Source organism: Solanum lycopersicum, chromosome 5 (assembly GCF_036512215.1).
Source record: "Solanum lycopersicum chromosome 5, SLM_r2.1".
Lineage (NCBI taxonomy): Eukaryota > Viridiplantae > Streptophyta > Magnoliopsida > Solanales > Solanaceae > Solanum > Solanum lycopersicum.
In genome coordinates, this window is record NC_090804.1 from 35,800,229 (window position 1) to 35,817,201 (window position 16,973).

A 16,973-nucleotide genomic window follows, 5' to 3' on the forward strand; every position below is an offset into this window, starting at 1 on the left:
TGCAAAAAGTTGGTAAGGTTGCCTATGAATTAAAACTTCCTTTTGAATTTTTTTCAGTTCATCAAGTTTTCTATGTTTCCATGCTTAAGAAGTGTATCGGTCATCCCGAGTTGATTCTTCCTACAGAGAGTCTTGGTGTGAAAGATAACCTCTCTTATGAGGAATTTTAGGTTCAAATTCTTTATAGGCAAGTCAAGCAGTTGAGGAACAAAGACGTGGCTTCCATAAAGATGTTATGGAAAAATCACCTAGTTGCGGGTGCAACATGGGAGGCCGAGGCCAACATGAAGTCCTGTTACCCTTATCTATTTGATAGCTAAGGTTAGTAATTCTTACTATAATGAAATTAATGAGTAAAATTGAAGTTTCCTTGATATAAAATAAAAAGTCTTTCAAAAGATGCATTTTAGATAATGTTACAGTAAGTCGTTGTGAAATTGTGCATTTGAACTTGAAGTTTTGCTCATTGGCATGTTTGAGTTATCTTGGGCATTTTGGGTATGGTGATTCTTTATGAAATAATATGTATCATGTTTGTAATTTAAACTTTGACATTATTTACTTATAAATGCCATATTTAGCTCTTATTATTCTGAGAAGGATATTCCTCATAATGTAATGTTGATCCTTATGTGTGGTAGTTGATGTTTTGAATTGCCTTGTGTAAGAGGAATGATTGATATGGATATGTACTATTTTTTGTTGGGCTTCTAGTCTTGAGTCTGTTATGTTTCTTCTAAAGAATTTTAGTGTCATTCGGGGACGAATGTTCTTAAGGGGGGGGGGGGGGGGGATAATGTAACATTTTGAAAATCCAAGACGTGTCTTGAAGACTAACATAAGTTTCATAATGTCTAGAGACTATTTTAAGGCCTATTTTGATTTTTATAAGTAAATTAGGAATTCTGCAATCCAAAGCATCCAACAACATCCATGACGTCCGAAAACTAGTTCTAGAAGGTACTAGGGGGGTGCCTTAGCCTATTTGACTAGCTTTTAGGAGTCAAAATTCTATGAAAATTGCTGGAAGGGTGGATAACATGTGTTAAAGTCATTCAATGGTTGAAACATGCAGGTAAGACTCCCTATGTACCAATAAAGGTCCCTTAAGGAGGACCCTTGCAAGTTGAGTCAAAAACTTCCCGGACAGTGTGCACCCATGAGAGGGCATCGAAGATATGTGTGTGGTCGACGGTGCATCATTGAAAAATATCGATCAACACATATACAATTCCTTGAAGTGATCCATTTGCATAGTCTCTCATAAGAACGACATATGTTAAGTACGGAAGGGCATTGTGATGGTCGACTCAAAAACGAACCGTCGATTGGGGTCTCGTATGTAAGGGTCCATTTTCTGCACGTTTTTAAGTTGGTCTTAATTAATTAATCAAAGGGTTTGGTGGTATTAAGGGAATTCCAGTAAACTTTATTAACCCCCCATAAAAAGATCTCAACCCCATTAGACAAATTATAACTCTTAAAACAACACTATCTTCCTTCTCTCTTCTTTTTCTCTCTATTGGAAGACACCATTGAAAACTAGCTAGGGGAGGGATTTTGGGTGTGTAAAGGGACGATTTCACCATCAAATCTTCATCAAAAGTTGAGGTATGGGATCTAATTCACCTTTGAGACCTTTTTACTTAAAGGGTTCCTTCAATATTTTTTCAAAGGTAGGGTTTTCATGTGGGTCTTTCTCAATCTCAAAATATTAATAGTGAATTGGGTTTTTTATGTTTTATATTGAATAATATGAATTTATTAACATATATTCTAACCTAATTATTATATATCTTGATGGTTTGGTCTAGTTTTTCGAAGATGACTCTTAACCCTTAACCCTAAGGTTTGACTTGGGATGAATTGGGTTGTATTTGATTCAATTAACTTGGTTATGGGTTGAATTACTATTAGATGATGTTTTTACATTAATTATCAACAATTTAGAGTGAATTTTAGTATTTCATTCTAGTTATTGAGAAGATGATCTAGGTTAGGAAGTGAATTGACCTAAGTATCTTGTCTTAAGCTATGATCTAGTATTGAATTGTGATATAGTGTTTCATCTAGTCGTTTTATCATGGTTATTTTTTATTAATGATTATGTATACACAATTTTTGTGGAATTTAGGGTTTATGGTAATTCCTTGATGATGAACTATAAAGGAGAGTTGGTAGTTTTTATGATCTATCCTTTATTTCAAATCGTGGTTAATTGTTATTAAGTCATGATGTTGTGTTGGAGTATGCCTTGTATTAGAATTGGTGGGGTGGTATGATGGTGAATCGAAATGTCTTGATTATTATTGTGAGGTTGATTAAGATATACATGTTATAAGGATGGTGATGATTACCAATGTGACTTATTATGAATAAAAATGAAAATGTGCTTACCTCACTTACATGAATTTTTATGAAAGGATTATACTCATACAATTCTTATTGAACTATGATGATGATGTTATACAACGGTTAGACCCTATGACCTAAACTAATATATGATTGATAATAAAGGCTTAAAGACATTTCAAAACGGGACTCTAGCTTAGCACCAAGTGAACTAGAGTGAGGAGTGTCCCTTCCAACTTAGGGAAGGTAGGATCACTAATGTACTCTTTAGATTGGAGACTAAAATGCATGTATCATACAGAGGTTCCCAACTATATCTCCTAGTTCTTCAACTATGTTTCCCCATATAGGAATACTAGCTAGTGGATCCACGTTGTTCTAGTGTTTCATATTTTGGTACTACCTTGGCAAGTAGTCTGCCTTCCTTCGGTGTAGGGTTTTATGACACAGGATTCCATATTAACTCATGTGGTCTACGTAGTTTAGGGCATGATATTCCCAAAATTTAAAATGAACTAAAAGATTGAACTCTAACTATGATAACCTAAAGGGTCCATCTTAGTCTAGGTAGGGGTATGGGACTCTACCTAAGAATTGAACTAGTTAGCCTTGAGAGGATTCTTAGGAGGATGTTATTATGTATGAGTATGCTTATATAGTTATATGACATATGTATCATAAACTTGCACATTGTTGATACTATATATTAATTAGTTCACTCATGTATATGTGTTGGTTTATATTGTTAAGATAAGATGATATAGAAAGCTAGGTTTATGTTTGGTCTTACTTTGGCCGGTAGACCACCTTACATTAGTGTAAGGTTTAACAACACCATATTCCACAATTTGCTCGTGTGGTCTATGTCGGTTAAGTCATGTGTTCCCTAAATTAAAATGAAAAAATGAGGATAAACTAAGGTAACTTGAGGGGTTTGACTTAGCCTTGGTAGGGGTATGGGACTCTACCTATTCGTTGCACTATTTTTCCTTTATGGAAGCTTTAGAAGGTTGATATTATGTATATATACGATATTGAATGCAGAAGATGATAGTATGATCACTTTACGTGCAAATGATACTATACGGTGATTTATACTCTTATGAACATATAATTGATATATGTTGTTAAAAGTATGATGTTGTATATCCCTAAAAGGTTATGTTATGTGAAGTTGTATATTAGCTATGATTGTTGTTGGGTCACTTGATTATGTAAGGTTATGGGGCTTTTCTTGGTTATTGAACTTGTTTGATTTATAAGGATTCATGGGTAGTAGTCTTGCTTAATTATGATATGATGAACTCTTATCCATGCTTGTGATGTAATTACTTGATGGTAGGGTTATATTGGATTATGGGTTAAAGTATGTTGACAAGGATGTTATTTTCTTTGACTTGATGAATATACCTTTTTGATTTGTATGATTTCCTTGATTATGTATAAGGCTTTTCCTAGAATAAAATAGCATGTTTTGATAGATGTCCCTCTTTCTTGGCATAATTTGAAAGTATGTGTGCATATGGTCTAATAGATGGTACAAGTCGCATACTAACCCCATTTCTTTCTTTTTGCCCAAAATTTAAGGTTTCGGTCGTGTAAGTGTTTTGAAAGGCGACTTTAAGAAGGCTTGGATCTTTGATCATCCAAGTAGGGGTAGGTCCTCAATTTTCGATGACGATGCCAATATCGAGCTTATGTTGTTGTTTTAGATCTATGAATCTTATATTCTATCTCTTTTCATTTGAGTGCAGATTGTATCAAGCCTATATGTGGCTATCTTGATGGATGGGCTATGCCCAAATTCCTAATCATGTTAGATGGTTATGAGATTAAACAATACTTAAAGACTATGTTCTATATTATATATATACTTATGTGCAATAAGAGTAGAAGTCTATGAAACCTTCCTATACGAAGGGTCTATGTATACTCAATATATATATGTTATGTATGTATAGATCTATGTAAACCTCAAAGTAGAAGTAGTTAAAAGTTTTAAATTTTTTGCCAAATTTTACTAATGAATGTAATGATGTAAACAAAGAGGCTAGTCTAAGTCCTCAAAGAGGATGACGACGCCAGTTATGTCTGGGGGGTAAACCCAGACGTGACTTAAACCCATATTCCCTTCAAGTTACAAAACACAATTTGATAAATTTTAGGTTAGAAACATAGAATAGGCATGGGTAAATGCAATTTATTCTAACATATACGTAATTCTACCTATTAAGCCATAATCAATCATAATCCACTCAATTGGATTAACATTCATTATAACCCACAACAATTTTAAAAAAAACCTAACTAGAACTAGGGATTTAAACTTCACAATTATGGAATTCTGGGGGACTCCATGGGACAAAGGATCCCATGGATTAAAATCCATCATAGCTTGATTACAAATCCCACAATGGAGACTTGACCTTGTCCCTAGCTTGAACTCTTTTTTTCCCATCAAGTTCAAGAAAGAGAAATATTTGAGAGGGAGATCTTGGGTTTTATTTTTGGTTCTTGAGAGAATGACTTGAGTTGGGGAAAATTTGGGAGTAGAATGCAAATATACTTTTCTAGTTTAAGAGTAAAATGATGTTGTATTGCATAGAGAGAACTATTAAAAGACACAAATAATACTAACTAAAAAACTAAGGGCCTTCATGTTGTAGCTCACCAAGGGGTCGACATTCTAGCTCGCCAAGAAAACTTGGAGACTCATCACATGAACTTTTAAATTCGCCTGAATATTCAGTGATCACTTCATGGAGGCAGACCACTTGGAAATGGGGGAAATCACTTTGGTTACTTGCCAACCTAGATGGCGAGCCCCAACCTGGGTCTCCAATATTCCATTAAGTTAAGCCATGGGAAAAGACATTAGGAGATAGTGGTTCACCTTCACTAATCACCAAGTTACTCGGCGATGGCACTTCACTTTCTGAAGTTGGATAAGTGAGAAAATTTTTCCTTAGAAAAATAATTTGGGGTGTTACATTATCACCCTTGGGAACATTCACCTCCAATGTAGATATATGCATCACTAGGACAAACGGAATCTAACTAGAACCCCATTTCGCGCAAAATTTATCTAAATAAGGTAACATTGACTCCTAGCTATACATACTCAATGCATCATAAGGGAGCTGAACCTAGAAATAATGTGTCCAAAATTTTCAAAACTTTTACATTCAAGGAGGAACCATCATCTCCAACCTAGAAATAATGATCAACACAATATCATGTATCTTATATTCAATTTATACCAAAAACACATATTTATGAGGGAATTTTCCTATACACGTTAAGGCATGTTCCACTTCATCCTATGAAGTCCATAAGCATCTTATACTAAATAAAAAACAACTTGAGGAAAATAAATCATCAAAGTCATTTTCTTTCAAAACATAAGCTTTTTTACATGAACATACATAAAATAAGAAAATCGTGGAAACACATAAAACACAAATGACGTCAAATAAGAGAAAACCAAGACAAGCTCATTACCTCAAGATATAATAGCACCCACAACAAGGTAGTTTCTCCATAACACTTGCACGTAAGCAACCTCGTTGTTACTCAATTATATAACTTGTTGGTCTAAAATTTCAATTGAAACTTCATCAAAAGAAAGGTTCACTTTTACTCCCAACCCTTCTACGCGGACTATGGATGTAGGATCTCCAACACACTTTTTTCATCATAGAGACGTGAAAAAATGGATACACCGATGCCAACAAATTTTGGCAAATATATCTCATATGAAACCTTACCAACACGCCACACAATTTTGTATTGGCCTAAAAAACAAGAACTATGTTTTCCCTTCTTACAAAACCTCCTTACACTCTTCATGAGTGAGATTTTAAAATAAACCCAATAAAGCACATCAAATTCAAGGTATCTCCTTCTAACATAGGCATAAGACTTTTGTCAACTTTGGTCCGTTCTTTACCTCTCTCTAATGAGACGATTCTTCTCTATAGCCTCACAAACTATGTCGGGCCCTATTAAAACAACCTCCACCTCAAACCGTCCTATATTTGATCTACACCTCCTTCCATAAAGAGCCAGCAAAGCAATACAATTATTATAGGCAAATTCAATCAAATGGAAATAGTCATCCAAATTTCCCTTGAAATCAATTGCGCAAGCCTTTAACATGTCTTCAAATGTTTGGATCATTCGTTCCGCTTGCCCATCAGTTTGTGGATGAAAATCGATACTAAACTTAACTTTAATGCAAATACCATTTTGAAAAGACTTCCAAAACTTTGAAACTAAGTACCTTGATTAACGTTTCAAACATACTTTACCCAATTGTAAGTGTTAGTGATCATTTGGCAGTATATAGCCCATGAATTGGGTTAGAATCCCATAGAGATGGATACATGTTTTAAATCAAACTGAGAAGAATCCCATAGAGATAGATACATGTTTTAAATTAAACTGAGAAGTATGAACATGGTCAAATCACTCATAGGAATAAAATTTATTAAATAAAAAAACATTATCAATATTAGAGGTGATTTGTCAAATAAGGGGGTTCTGTTTTTCGTTGTCATCTACAACAACACATAATACGAAGTAACAATAATGAGACGGGTTGTTGAGATGTCATTTTGTTATAGGATAATGCATATAAATATGTAATTGCAGTTGTTAGAACATAGATAAATATTAGTCAGTAACCTAGACAATAAAGGAGATAAACTTTCTCTCAAAAATTTACCCCGAATCAAGTTGATTTCTCTCAAACATCAACAATCATGCAAATTAAGAACAAGCCACACCTTAACACATTCACTACATAAAAATTAATGTGTGGAATTAGGTTTAGGATTCACTATCTAGATCTAAGCATAGGTCAACTCACTTCTCACAAAGATTAATGAAAATTGTTAGTTCTAAAACCTCTCTTCCGAGCACGACAATAACATAAAAGGCAGTACTATATTTCCAACTACAATTGTTCAATTCAACCAGATTAATGATTAAAATCTCTTGTAAATAGAATTTAAACTAACAATTAGCAACACACATAAACTAATCAGCCCATAATCACATAATCACACCCTAAGAATATAGGTTTCAGTTAGACATCATAAAAAGATAAAAATCATTACAGAATTGAGTTTCCATAAACAGGGTAGATTAATTTTGTCTTTACGATGTTTCAATTTTAGGAATCACAAATACCCACTTCTAATTTCTCAAAATTGAAAAACTTTGATTCTCCAAAAAAACTAGATAATAATTGTCTCAAAACACAACAATATAATAATTCTATCAGATATGCTAATTAAATATGAACAATCACCCAAAAAAGAGTTCAAAAATCTATTCATAGTGGCCAAAAATGTACTCCAATAAGACACTAAGTGCAGTAAATTGGGGCTCGCGGATCCGTCGTTTGGTCTTTTCTATTGCCCTTTTTTTCCTAGGTCATCAAAATCCTCAAGGTCTGTAACTTTTGGCAATCTAACATTGCATCATGAAACCATTAGGCAATCCACCAACTGCTCCTTCCTCTTTCCAACTTGGTTTTTTCCTTCAGGTCTTTTCAAACTTGAACTTTAGGCGTTCAAATAGCGATTGGTCGATTTGTCATTTGACCTTGGTGATTATCTAACATTCCTTTCTTTATTATTTCAGCCTATTGTTTTTTTTTTTGCAAATAATTGTCCTTGTTTTGTTTCTCAATCCATATGCATGGAAATCAAGGGTTTTCCATCAATCAGTCCACATATCATACTTATTAACACCCGAACATAAACTTTTGAATGTCCTCAAGTGAAAATTAAGTTCAGTAGTTCAAAAAGGATGTCTCAAAAAGTGCTACACAAAACACAATCATTAAATCAAATAACAAGACTTAACTTACTCATGCAAGGACCAGTTCAACACAATGATGTGTCTTTCGTTTGGACTCATTTATGGATTTAATTTTATCGGTTTAGTGTCCTTAAATGATTATTTTATGTCAGTAACTGATATAAATCCTTTATTTCCAAGTATATGAATTGAGAAACAAAGAATTGACTTTTGTTGTCATGAAATGTGGTTCTCACAACACTTCATTTTCTCTTCTTTCATCAATTTATTTTGTGATCATAAGCCATCCCATTATTAATTTTTCCATGGATTGTTCGTCAACCCCATTTATTTTAGCATTTTCATAAAATCATTCCACAATTTTTTCTTTTTATTTTTTTTCCTCTGTTTCTCTTTGTTTTTATTTTTTGTGTATGGAGGGGTTCCATATTTCTAAAACCATGGGTTAAAGGAGACTTTTCTTAGACTTCTTGACATGCCTTCTCTTTTCACCACACCCCAACATAGGATTTTGGAGTAGGTTGGCTATTATATCAAAAAGAAAATCAAAAGTATTATATGTAGTGGATTAAGAAAGGTCGTGTTTTCATCATGTTTCTTGAAAAGGAAGCTAAAGCTCAATGGGTGTTCAAAAGAGGTTTGCACACTAACAAGGTAGGTCACAAAACCGGTATATGTCAATTTTGTACACACTTTTCAAAGTTCACTAAGATTATATCACGAAATCAGATCACTTAGTCAACTGTACCAACGGGGAAAATTCTAGGAGTCATCATGCATGGTTTAAAATATTATCATTACACATGGCATTGATACCAAAGTCAAACAAGACTACACACTTTTGCTGGTATACAATATTCATTGCAAGAAACTCAGTTTGATACTTGGTTGATCACAAAGAGATGCTAAATGTTCACATATTGTCTATACAAATAAATTTAGCCTCATCGTAGCTGCACATTCATGTTCGTCCGATTGTGATCACTATCGAAGTAATCACTATTGAATAAGTGAAGACTCAAATTTGATAAAGGACAACCGCATTCTACTAAATACAAGAGGTGGAAATTTTTTTTTCGAATGGGTTAATTCATTTACAAGGAAAGCATAAGGATCCATAAGCTCAAACATCTACAAAAAAAGAAGTTAAAACACAAGTAAATTCATAACCCTAATATATTATGAAAAAATCAAACATCAATAGTCACACAAAGGGTGAGCCTCACCCTTCAACAAATTAAGTCATTTATCCTCAAATGCAAATTAAATAAAATCCAATAGTGAAATAAGGTATGACATAGAAGAAGGTAAATAAGTGATTCTTTCTACATTGTCGCTCTGTCTATATAGGAATTAGTGCCCCGTGCATCAATATAAATATGGACATCATGCCCGGGGTCGCCTCATAAGGGAGAATGGTTATACTAGAGTCTTCCAAGGGCCTATATGGAAGAAAAATATATACACTTTCATAAAATCCCAAGGTTCATGATGAATAGAGAATCCTTGGGACGAAATCTTCTTGTTAAAGCTGGACCTCTTGCTATTTCCTTTTTCTCCAGGTTGAGGTTCTTGTATTATCTTCTTTTGAGAATTTGACCTCCCTTCATTCATTTTGATATTTTTTTCTCTTATCTGTCGGGGTGGCAGAATTATCCTAGGTACTTTTGGTCTAGCCCTATCTTCACAGTTTTGATAAGGAGTTAGAAAATATTCAAACGGAATCATAGAAAATAAGTTGTAGAAAGACACGTCAAAACGATCCGCGTGCTGCCCAATTTCATTGGCAATCAAGGACTACAATGCAGAAATTTTAGTGCAGAGAGAATAGATGGGTGCAGACAAAGAGACATCAAGAAGAGTTTCGACGATTCATCCAGTGCTTTCGGCAACCTTCAACTTCTTGCTGAAAGTTACTGGACCCAAATACAAGTGACACATGAAATTAAATGAGAGATTGAGAAATTTGGCAAACCGTCGAGTGGTTTGGTGATATTGGACCATCTTGTCAAACAACCTAACATGCCTATGTTCAATCCAACTTCCCGAATTCAACAATGAAACCCTAATAAAAAAATCCAACCATGCACTAGTTAAATTTAGGTAGGATCCTTTACCCCGAAGCACAATCCCAAAAGATTTAATCAAATTCATTACATAAACAATGAGATTTCAATATTCTACATAATAAGATACATATATTGAAATTAAAATAGGAAATCGACAAGTTAATCCTATCAAAGGACCAAAACATGACAATGTGATAAGATTATATTCAAAACATCACAAAAATACTCAAAAATCAACTCGGGGTTGGGGAGACCAACTTTTATGCCGATAAAAGCAAGATTGAAATGCTAGGCGGCAATGTATTTCAAATCCGAGCACTTCTCAAGCACTAGAATAATAGAGATTATGCAATGTGTTAGGAACTAAACTACACGTGTGAGTTTGTGGATATAGAAAGTGAGTAAAAGTGAAGGATTTGAAACTTTTTAACTTTTTTGCCTTTAAAAACATCCACGTTTCACTCATTTAGCTACATTAGTTGTGCTCACTGAACCACTCGATGACATGAAAAGCAGTCACTTACCTGGCCAAGTTTTATATGACCTCTAGATGTTGTAGGGGTCCAAACACTGCGTTGGAACGTGTTACCCTAATTAGTCGGCGACTTGGCAAGATTTTCGTTAGCTCGCCAAATTTTATAGAACCCATATCCAAATTCTCATTAGGTTAAACAGAGATTCAAATTAGAATCACCGACCCCTTTTGTGACACGCCAACTAGATCTTTAGTTCGTGAACCTACACTTTTACAAAAACTTTTGCACACTTTTATCGACACCATTGATAAACAATTATTTACCAAAAACAAGAATAAAGTTATTAGAGGGTCTTGGGTTCCATCCTAAGAAAATCCGTTCTTAACATCGTTGCACGACACAAGTCCATACTCAAACCTCATTCTTGGGGTGTGCCATAGTATCACTAGGCAACCCCTTCTATTACTTCAGGAAGAAATGCGATAGTACTTGACCTATGGGGATTCAATCAGCTGGATAGATCTTGAGAGGGAGCCAATCATATGATTTAGCACAAAAATATTCTCCCTCAACTCCTCCAACATTCTATCTTGTTCTATGACTTTTTGAATAATAATTAAAAGCATATCTTTGACATGCATGTTCTCATTGTCCTTATGCTTTCTCCTCTATGAGGGGGTATGTCCCTATCTTTTATTTTGCACTAGACTTCAACCTCTTCTATCTTCTAGTCCAAATAGTCTAGTTGAGTTAATAGTAGGGCAAAATTATGACCCTCATCCATCTCTTGATCCGCTTCAGCCATATGGCCAACTCTTCCACCATCTATGCTCAATTTATGTGTTCATCAAGCAATTCAACCACCAACAAGAAATGATGTATGTATCACAATAACTAACAATAACCAAATTCAAATTAATAAAATATTCTTAACTTACACCACTCCGTGGCAGTGCCACAATTTTGAGTTTGTTTATGAGGACACAACATCAAGTTCAAGTGCCAATGATCGCGAGTTGTAATATAACCCAACCAAGGTTTGGGATCGTTCACACATGGAGTGATTTCGAGAATTAATAGCCAAATACAAATCATTTAAGGTTAGTCATAGCTAAAAAAACATATACAAATGAAATCATACTAAATTCAAAGGGATGAAACATGTGTTAAATATCTGAAGGGTTTTTATACATAACTGTCCACTAAAACAATAATACTAAACATATGAATATGGGGATAGGATTCATGAGATATGATAGGAATATGGGATAAAATAAATAATTTTTTAAATGTTATTGATAGTTAATCACCATCAATTTGCGACTAAGCTAGACTTTAGTGTGGGTAAATTCTCTCTAAGCAATTTACCCCTAACCAAGTTTGTTTCTCTGGAATATCGATAAGCCGCAATTACATGCAGCCTTAACCTTAGACCATTAACACACTCGACATGAATGTGCGGAAGAGGGTTTACGATTCACTCTTTTAAGGTGAACCCAGGCTATCTATTCAGTAGTCTTGGTTTTAAAACCTCTTTTTCAATAAAAAAAAAACATGAAGATCAAAATATATTTGCAACTACACTCCCATTAAGTACATATACAAATACTGAATTAAATCACATTTAAACAAAAAATTAACTAATAATTATCAAGATCCAAAATTATATTCAATCCATATTCACGTAATCACACCACAAGAATTGGGGTTTTAGAAAGAATAATAAAGAGATAAAAATCGATACGGAAAAATGTTTGAAAATGTGTACATGCGTAAAAGATGAAGACTCTTCTATACCCACTTAAAATATCATGGAGTTGGAAACCATCAAATCCTCAAAGTTCAACAATAATATTTGCCAAAAACTCTAAGAACTAAAACAAGAATAATGAAAAATCCATTTGGTTACACAATGTCTATATTTACAAGTATGAATTTAAAAATGTATTGATAGTTGTTAAAATATTTTGTGCGAAGGATCACTCGGCGTAGTTAGTTGTGATTACAAATAAACTCGGTGATCCGCCCTTTGGTATATTCCATCGCTATCATGTTTTAGCCTCTAACATCTTTGCGTTATGGATCATTGGGCGATACACTACTTAATCATACAACTATTTGGCGATACAGAGACTGCTACTTTTCACCACTGTTTTGATCCTCGCAATCATGGCTAAGTAAACTTGAATATTAGGCGAGAATAAGGCCATGTGGCGACTTACCTAATGGATAAAGAAATCCTCATGCCGTCCAAGTCTAAATTCCTGAAAAATAATGTTTTTCATTAGTAATTGAGACAATATGCATTTGACGACACTAAATTTACAAAAATATAGCCCTTAAATGATTCCAAATCGTGAATTCATCAGTCGTCTTCCCTTTTAGAAGGATTTTATGCCCCTTCATTGATCAAAATGTACTGTGCTCTTTCAGAGGGCGTCAGGTCGAGGTTGGTTCTATCCATATCTGCAAAAACGTAGTTGAATTTTTAGAAACTTTCAAGAAAAATTGATGAAAACTAATTGTAGACATACTCTCTGAACGTATCGCTTATTCCCCGAATAGCATTAGTGAACCAGATCAAGATCCCCGAAAGGTTTGACTAAAATATTTTGAGAAAATTGGCATATTGGCGATGTAAGGGGAATTTCAACGAATGGACGACAAAGTTTGGTCAGCACAGAAAAGCCCGTCGAAAGTTATGGAGCGTTTTAACAGTTAGTGGAGCAAAAAGGGTGATCGAAGAAGACTATTTGTGAGTCGCTGAATGCACTCGGGGAACTCAAGATTTTTTCCAAATGTTATATAACCAAAACATAACAAAACCATGAAAATAAAGATGATTAAGGGATATTTGACCAGCTGCAAAGTTGTTGGCGAGCTACACCTAGTTCACCAAACTGCCAATATTCCTACTTCCAACCCCAACTTTCAAAATAAACCTCGCCAACCTCAAAAGAAATTTTAAAACAAACACTTATTAGATTAGACTCGAACCCATATTTCCTATTCCCCAGGGTTACTCATTCTTTTCCCGGTTTTGCCAAAGTTGGTCGTTAGACAACTTACACCCTTAGGAATGATATGAAACACTCCATCATCATAGAAAATATGTCATTTACACAATTATGGATTACTTAGATGTCACCCGACTAGACCCAACAACAATTTAGCACATCCCACAACAAAATTGATTTTTTTTAATGCACAAAATTTGATAAACAGCCAACTTAGGCTGTTTGGGCATGATTATTGAAAATAAAAAAGGCACATAAGCACAAAACATAAATTCAAAGAGGATAAACACACATATCTAAGATAAAAAGATTACAATTTAGTAAAATCAGTGTATGTAAGTTCGGGATTTGAAAAACAAACCTTTAATATATAATACGATACTTTAAATGCTATGCGACAAAGATTTCCAACAATGAACACACAATAAAAAACTAATGAGTTGTCAAAATGCAAAAATATAGAAATAAATAGTGCAAGTATGAGTTTTAGAAGATAATAAGTGAAGTAATGTGAAAGATTATAAAAATTTAAAGATTTAGCCTTAAAAACCGTCAAGTTCTCACCCTTTCAACGACATTAATTTTGCTCGCCAAGACAGTCAACGACAACCTGTGTGGTAACTAACCTCGCCATGTTTTACAAGTGCTCTAGTTGATCTAGGGTTCTAAACGAGTGACTAAGTCGTGCTCACCAATCGGTTTGGCGATTCGCCGACAAATTCATGGGCTTGTTGGGTTTAATAGACCCCAACCTTAGAAATTCTTGAGTGCAACAGTTTGTCAAATTGGGCTCGCCAACCTCTTCGATGAGTCGTGGACTGGATATTTAGGTCTCAAAACTTCACTTTAAAAACACATTTTACACGTCAACCTAAACAATTAACACATGATTATTACATACAGGAAAAGAAAATAAATCAAAACTTGGTTTTCCTCCCAAGAATCTCCTTTTTTAACATCGTGACACAATGCATGTCCTCACTTAGACCACATTCTTGGGGTTTGCCGAAGTGTTATTATGAAATTATAAGACCCCAAAAATGAAATAGGGTGCACTAATGCTTCACATGGGTTCCTTGATTTATTAACTTGCTATATTAATGATAAATAGATTCTTATATCTAGAATAAGTGGTTTTGAGGTCAAACATCAAAGGACGACTAAGGCATTAAAACCTAGCCCTTTGTGTGCTAGTGTGTTCCATTATGTTCTTTATTTTTTGTTGTGTCATTTTAAGTCTAAAATTATTGATGATTACCCTAGCATCTAGATGGTCATAATAAAAAAAAAAATTCAGCTACGAATCCCTAATTACCAACCTACGGGTCCTTGAGGATGACCCAAAGCTATTGACCCAAAAGTTATCAAAAGACAACAACCACTAACGAGCACCATCGAATGATCATCCGTGGACTCTGTAGGCTGACACTTAGTTTTTGGGGCCTTAGCTTCATTTGAACACCCTGAGTCACCATTGAAGGATGACCAGGAAGGGTCTTCAATCTGTTATGGTCCATCAATTGTGTCCATCAATGGCCACCTGCAAATTTTGCAAAAGTCTCAGCCAAGCCAACTGTGGTTTGGTAAATTCCGCCCTTGTTTAAATAAATGTAGGGTGGGTGGGGGGGACGCTTATTTAGGTTATTTAGGGTAATTTTAGTTCGATTAAACACTTTAACCTTGAATTAGACTTTATTCTTCATAATTCAAAACCCTTTCCTCCCCAAAGTTCTCTCAAAACTCCATAGAATCTTAGAGTCAAATTAGAGCTTGGATGAATGTTATTGATGCTTTCTTCTTCAATTTCATGGGCTTCTCAATAGTAAGGTATGGTGACTCTTTTTGTAGGGTTAGATATAACTCTAATGAAAATTCTCAACAGATTTTTAGTTTTCAAAAGATTATCAAAACCCTATTTCTTCCTCAAACTCGTGGGTTCTTGCATTAAATGGTTTCAAAAAAATAATTATGAATATATTATGGTTTACTTGATTATTACATCTAAAAAATCCATTTACCTATGATCCCTATAATTCCTTTATTTTTTCTTGCAAAGTGGGTTTGACAATTATCATTTGTCTACAGATAGATTTGTAACTAGATTGATTTATAGTATTTATCCTTATTCTTATCTATCACTATATATGATGAAGTGTGGATTTAAGGATGAGTTTTTGATCTTGGCCTTATGGGCGACGATGGGTATGTTCTCTTGTTATGATTGGAAGTATTGGAAGTCGAATAATGGTAATTTGTGATATTGGAGAATGGTGAGTTGATTCAATTGCTTAGTATAGTATGATTGCTTTGTATGGTTTGATCCACTTACAGTAGAGGTTCTTACTTATTCTTCTTAGTAGGATTGTGATCTTTATTGTAGTGAATTGAAGGTTGATTATGTTTTTGTGTGGAAGATAGGCATAATGCGAAGTTTCTATATAATATTAAGATGAACTTGTTTATGTTTTTGCTAGGATATTTGTCGACAATTGTATCTTCTCCATTAAAGGACACAAATACGACCTTACTAATAATTTATTTGCCGTCTAGTCTCATTTACATTACTGTACAACAAGAAGTAATTATCAAAAATTGCCTCCAAATACCATGATTCGCTCCAAATGGTGCATTTTATACATTATATTACGAAAGCCTGCGTCGACTGTTTGAATCTTCCTAAATTTTCAATGGGTGCTTCATTCCATGTTATTAATTTTTCTTATCTAATTAGTTTTCCTCCGCCTCCTTATTTCGACATATGTGTCATAGTAGTCTCACTTGCTTGTAGGGGTATTCTAAATCTGGAGTGTGTCGCATCCTCTAGTAAATGGTGTTGCTGCCACACCAATAGTTGCATAAGCCAATGTTATCATACATTTTTATCTCACCTTGGTCTATAATACCCGATATAGGATAGTTTTCCCGGTTCTCCAAGCCCATCTACAAAGTATAAAACCTTTTATTTATGAATAGACCTTTATAGAATTGTTTTGAAAGCTTGTGTTTGTTGTTCATTCAGCTTGGGTTTGGCGGCTGCATCCTTAACTGACACCTTGAAATTCCTTTATTCTATTATTTATCTACAGTCATGTGGGTCTATTTGATGTAATTGTTGTTTCCTTTGTTGTATGTCATATTTGTCAACACTTTGTCCCATACTCTCCAAGTAATAATTAATACTTTTCAAGGTACATTAGAATTGTGTCTCAGGTGTGGTGGAATGTCGCCTT